Source organism: Arachis duranensis, chromosome 2 (assembly GCF_000817695.3).
Source record: "Arachis duranensis cultivar V14167 chromosome 2, aradu.V14167.gnm2.J7QH, whole genome shotgun sequence".
NCBI lineage: Eukaryota > Viridiplantae > Streptophyta > Magnoliopsida > Fabales > Fabaceae > Arachis > Arachis duranensis.
The window spans coordinates 49,013,452-49,020,028 of NC_029773.3; positions in this window are offsets into that span (position 1 = coordinate 49,013,452).

Genomic DNA, 6,577 nt, shown 5'->3' on the forward strand with positions numbered 1-6,577 from the left:
ATGAATATTGGCTCCTGAAAGAATGAGGAACATGAAAAATATTATTGATGATCTGAAAAATCATGAAATTGATTCTTGAAGCAAGAAAAAGCAGCAAAAAAATTTTTACAAGAAATCATTGGATCAAGAAAAAGAATAAAAGCCAACAGCCCTTAAAACCAAAAGGCAAGGGTGAAAAGGATCCAAGGCTTTGAGCATCAGTGGATAGGAGGGCCCAAGGAAGTAATTCCAGGCCTAAGCGGCTAAATCAAGCTGTCCCTAACCATGTGCTTGTGGCATGCAGGTCCAAGTGAAAAGCTTGAAGCTGAGTGGTTAAAGTCGTGATCCAAAGCAAAAAGAGTGTGCTTAAGAGCTCTGGACACCTCTAACTGGGGACTTTAGCAACTCCGGAGTTTGATCCAATATATTCTGTCATCATGTGGACTGATTGATCATATGATAGTTCCAACTGTCCTGTTTGAAGATAATACAGCATACATTACTGATGAGCGGATAATTTATACGCTTTTTGGCATTGTTTTTAGGTAGTTTTTAGTAAGTTCAAGCTACTTTTAGGGAGTTTTCCTTAGTTTTTATGTTAAATTCACACTTTTGGACTTTACTATGAGTTTGTGTGTTTTTCTGTGATTTCAGATAATTTCTGGCTGAAATTGAGGGATCTGAGCAAAAATCTGAGTTAGGCTGAAAAAGGACTGCTGATGTTGTTGGATCCTGACCTCCCTGCACTCGGAATAGCTTTTTTGGAGCTACAGGTGCCCAATTGGCGCGTTCTCAACAGCGTTGCAAAGTAGACATCCAGGGCTTTCCAGCAATATATAATAGTTCATACTTTGTGCGAAGATAGACGACGTAACTTGGCGTTGAACGCCAAGTACATGTTGCTGTCTGGAGTTAAACGCCAGAAACACGTCATGATCCGGAGTTGAACGCCCAAAACATGTTATAACTTGGAGTTCAACTCCAAGAAAAGTCTCAGCTCGTGGATAACTTTAGTCTCAGCCCCAGCAGACACCAAGTGGGCCCCAGAAGTGGATTTCTGCACCAATTATCTTAGTTCACTCATATTCTGTAAACCTAGGTTACTAGTTTACTATTTAAACAACTTTTAGAGACTTATCTTGTACCTCATGACATTTTCAGATCTGAATTTTATACACTTTGACGGCATGAGTCTCTAAACTCCATTGTTGGGGGTGAGAAGCTCTGCGGCGTCTCGATGAATTAATCCATTGTTGGGGGTGAGGAGCTCTGTAGCATCTTGATGAATTAATACAATTACCTTTGTTTTTCATTTAAACACGCTTGTTCCTATCTAAGATGTTCATTCGCGCTTAATTGTGAAGGAGGTGATGATCCGTGACACTCATCACCTTCCTCAATCCATGAACGTGTGCTTGACAAACACCTCCGTTCTACATCAGATTGAATGAGTATCTCTTAGCTTCTTTAATTAGAATCTTCGTGGTATAAGCTAGAACTGATGGAGGCCATTCTTGAGGATCCAGAAAGTCTAAACCTTGTCTGTGGTATTCCGAGTAGGATTCAAGGATTGAATGGCTGTGACAAGCTTCAAACTCGCGATTGCTAGGCGTGATGACAAACGCAAAAGGATCAATGGATCCTATTCCAACATGATCGAGAACCAACAGCTGATTAGCCGTGCTGTGACAGAGCATCTGGACCGTTTTCACTGAGAGGATGGGATGTAGCCGCTGACGATGGTGATTCCCTACATACAGCTTGCCATGGAAGGAGCTTTGCATTTATGAAAGTGAGTAAGCATTATATTACAGGGATTCAGAGGACAAAGCATCTCCAAAAACCCCAACATATTCTCCATTACTGCACAACAAGTAACTATTTCACACTCTTTTATCTTTCTAATAATTCCAACTGATAATTTTTATTAATATCCTGACTAAGAATAATAAAATAAACATAGTTTGCTTCAAACCAATAATCTCTGTGGGATCGACCTTTACTCGCGTAAGGTATTACTTGGACGACCCAGTGCACTTGCTGGTTAGTTGTGCGGGTTGCAATAGTGTGATTGCAATTTCGTGCACCAGTAGGCTGTGGGGGGCGGTAGTGGAGGAGAGGGAGAGAGGAGGAGAAGAAGGAGGAAAGAAGAGAGGGTTGGATGTCGCGGCGGGTCTAGGTGGTCGGGGGTGGCGTGGCGGCTGTCTTGGTGGTCGGAGGTGGTGACTGGGGTGGTTGAGAGAGAGACTTGCAGAGGTTAGAAAGAGAGGGGGTTCGGCTTTGGGGACGCGACGGGGAAGGGTTCGCGTGACACGGGGTTAGTGATCACGAATCCACACGAATGCGTGAAACGCACGATCGCGTGACTAGGGTGCAATAGGGTTGACGCGGATGCGTGGTCGACGCAATCACGTGGGTTGGGTGTAGGATAGGTGATGCGGATGCGTGAAGCACGCAAACACGTCACTGATATTTGTGCTAGACGCATGATTCCAGCATTGTTTCAGCGCAACTCTCTGTTTGGTTTGGGGGTCATAATATCCGCGCGACGCGATCGCGTCGCTCACGCTTTCGTGTGGTGTGGGTGTTATGTAGGTGATGCGTTTGCGTCAGAGATGCATACGTGTGGGTTGTTTGGTGCTACACGCACCGTAGCCGCACGATTCCAGCCCAACTTTCTGAGCGTTGAATCTTTACATCGATATCCAGATCACGCGTTCGAGTGGGTGATGCGGACGCGTGAGAGGCCTTTTTTTGTAACTAACGTGATCGCGTGGGGTACGCAGTCGCGTGGAACAATTGTGTTAAAGGCACGCCTCCAGCCTTGCTTCAGCGTGACTCTCTGTTCACTTTCCTTTTCTTCTAATGCACTTGTGATGTGGACGCATCAGCGACGTTGTCACGTCGCATGCTCTTATTTTTTATGTAGTATGCAGAATGCAAAATGCAGTGAATGTCATGCAAAAATTCAGGTTCAAACAAAATTCAAAAACAGAGCAAAATAGAGGGGGAACGATCATACCATGGTGGGTTGTCTCCCACCTAGCACTTTTAGTTGAAGTCCTTATGTTGGACATTTGATGAGCTTCCTGCTATGGTGGTTTGTGCTTGAATTCGTCCAGAAATCTCTACCAGTGTTTGGAATGCCAGCATCCTCCGGGGTCCCATAAAAGGTACGTAAAGTCCTTAGGTGAGTTCAAATAGGCTTGCAGGCTCCTGGAGTGTTGAATGGTAGAATAGATTCTAGGATCTCAAACTCTACTTTTACACCCATTTTTGTCTTGATCTGCATTTTTCAGCCAGGTGATGAGTGATCTGAATCCTCACTGCAGTGACCAAACAGCTTTCGAGATCCTTTCAATTGAGCTTGACACCAATTCTTGCACCTCAAATTGAAGTGTAAAACCTTAGTGAATCTTGCATACCAGCTCTGAGTGCGAGTCATTTCCCGTTTGCTTTTAAAGCCGCAAAGAGGTCTAAGCTGGCCATCTGTCTCAAGAAAACCATATTCAAGTGGAAAATTGAAGATAAAGGTCAAGGATTTTACCCACTTGAAGTTTGTGTTGGGTGGTAGTGGCCTTGGGATCAGTGTTTTCAGTGGTTCTGCAAGCTCTACTCCCTTGTGGTCTTCTGTGAATTCCTTCACTTCTTTGCAAACTTCTTCCATTTCAACCATGTCTTGATCAAAGTCACTGATATCTTCCTCGTCACTGAAGTCATAATTTGGAGGCTGAGAAAAGTCGACCTCTGCATCATCTTCGTATTCACTTGGGGAAGATTATTTGTCTCAAAGAATTCACTTGCGGATGCAAGTTCATTGCTACGAGAACTCGACTTGTGATTGTCATCATCAGGAAAACATGCGTCTTGGGTTATTCCATCCAGTTCTTCATAAGATATCTGCTTCGGGGGTTGTGCACTATCCTCCTTAGCATCAGCTGTAATTTCTTTGACGGAATTCTCCACAACTCTGGATTCCTGCGGAAGTTCAGCATCTCCTAAATCCTCAACTAACTCTTCTTCTTCTACAATGACAGCGTCCTCTACTTGTTCCAGTACGAAGTTATGCTCTATGTTGTCCACTGGAGTTTCTAGCATCTTCTTTGTGCTGCGTTCTTCATTGAATTCTCCACATGAAGCCGTGGGAGTCTGTTGAGGGACTGAATATCTGGAAGATAATTGATTTATTACTTGCTCCAGTTGATGAAGGGTTGCATTAAATTGGTTTACTGATTCTTCGAAGTGAACCTGTGATTCTTGGCTTGATGGATATGGACATGGTGCATAGGGGAGTGGTGGTTCTTGGGAGTAATTGGATTGGCGTTGGGGAGGATAAGGATCATATGGTGGCGAATGGTGAAAAGAAGCTTGTGAGTATGGTGGGTTAAGGTTATGTTGAAAGGATGGTCTCTAAGCATGGGGTGGGGCTTGTTGGTAGCTACAAGGTGGTCCACCAAATCTATCAGTTGGCTATGCATTGTAGAATGGTCTCTATCCATAATATCTAGGAGGGCGTTGTTGCCTAAAGGGTTGATCAGATCCTCTTGGTTCCATCCATCTTTGATTGCTTAGACCTTGATGTATAGTCCTGTTATAGCTTCCATTCCTTGCAACAAAATTAGAACCAAACTCAAAGCGAGAGGGGTGAGAATTCATAGTAGTTATTAGAAATAAAGGGGGAAGAGAAAAAAACAAATAATCAAATAAAAGAAAAATATTTACAATAACCAATAATAAGGCACACGTTTGCAATTCCCCGGCAACGGCGCCATTTTGACGTTGGAATTTTTGCTAGTAAATAATTTTGTAAAAATATAGTCACGTTGTGAGTATAGATTCTAAACCAACAGAAAATCCCTTCGTACAAACGTTTTGGTTGTCACAAGTAACAAAACCCAATAAATTTATAAACCAAAGTATTCGATCATCGGGTCGTCTTCTCAAGGAATTGCAGGGAAGTATGATTTATTATTGGTTATGGAAAAACAGTGTTTGGGTTTGAAAAAGGTTTTAAGCAAGAGAAATAGATTGCAAGAATTAATAAATTAATAACTAATAAAACTCTTGGCAAGGTATGAAAACTGGAAGTCCTATCCTAGTTATCCTTATCAATTGTGATGAGAATTGGATTTTTCTCCCACTAAGTTAACCTCTAACTATGAAGGTAAGTCAAGTGGATGGAATAAGTTTGGTTCCTCAGGTCCTAGTCTTTCCTTGGAAAAGGCTAGAGTTATTGGAACTCGAGTTAATTCTTGAAGAATTCCAATTTATAGTCGACAATGAGTTTAACAACTCAAGAGTTACCAATTAATCAACTAAATTCCAATATCTTCGTACGCAAGTTTCCGTTTACCTGAGTGTTACGACTTTTGTTTTAAATTTTCTTTTAAAGGCTCCTCGGTATAAATTCCTTTGAACTACTACTATTATTATTATTATTATTATTATTATTATTATTATATATTTCCTTTTTAGAGGTCGTAATCCCTCACCACCTCAGTTTTTTGACTTAAGCATAAGACTCAGTGTGCTAGGGTGTTACACTAATTGTCTTGTTAATAAAATGTTGTCCATAGTTCAAGGTTTCCTAAGTTCTTAATATTGATACATAAATAACTACAATAATTTTGTAGTAATCTAGTAATAATACATATGGTAATAACACAAGTGGTAAAACAAATCACATCTAAATAATTTTCTATTTTAAGAATGGTAGAAATGCTAATAAAGAAGCACACTCCAAATAAGGATAAGTCAATTAACTTACTTGTAACATTTGTTAATAAAGTCCTTGTGCTAGATGAACCGTGCCTCGTTGCATGCAATGAATTTTCGTTGCTCTCATTTTGTGTTCATATTGATTTGTTAATCAAGAGGGCTTGATTATATGAGTTATTACTAGCCGCAAAACTCTCTTTGGCAACATTTCTTCTCTTTGCTCTATTGTAGGTGTCTTGAAATAATTAATGTTTTAAAAGAATATAACATTAGGAAATAAAAAGAAAGTAAGCCATGAAAGAATTGGGATGAGATAATTATCAATGGTGATTACCTTGAGGTGCATTTTGTAAACAAAGACTTGTTCTTTTTCTTCTTCTTTGATTGTCCAAAATAATTCTACGCCTAATCCTTGCAAGTCTTGAATTTATCTTTGAATTTTCATTGTCCATTTATAAGAGGTTAAAATAACACACTAAACTTGAGGTAATTCAAATTCAGAATTGTTATATATGCAGAGTATATTAGAAGTGTTTGAAAACTGATGAAAAATGAGTTAGCTAGAATATGTAAAGTATTTTATTAAGTAAAAATAAGAAATGAATACTCTACAATTAATTTTCTATCTTTAGAGTAGGATAATTACGATTGGAAGATTCACATGCTTCTATGCTTTTTATTCTTTTTTGCTTGCAATACCTTTTACCGAAAAATTACATTTTGCAACCTTTGATTAAGGAAACTTATAGGAGAGCTAAGTTTGGAATATAATAATCAATACCTCATGTGATAGGAAAACAATGATTTCCAATTCACTGATATATACATACATGAAAATATATAATAGTGAACTATTTAGAAAGAGCTAAAAGAAGAGATA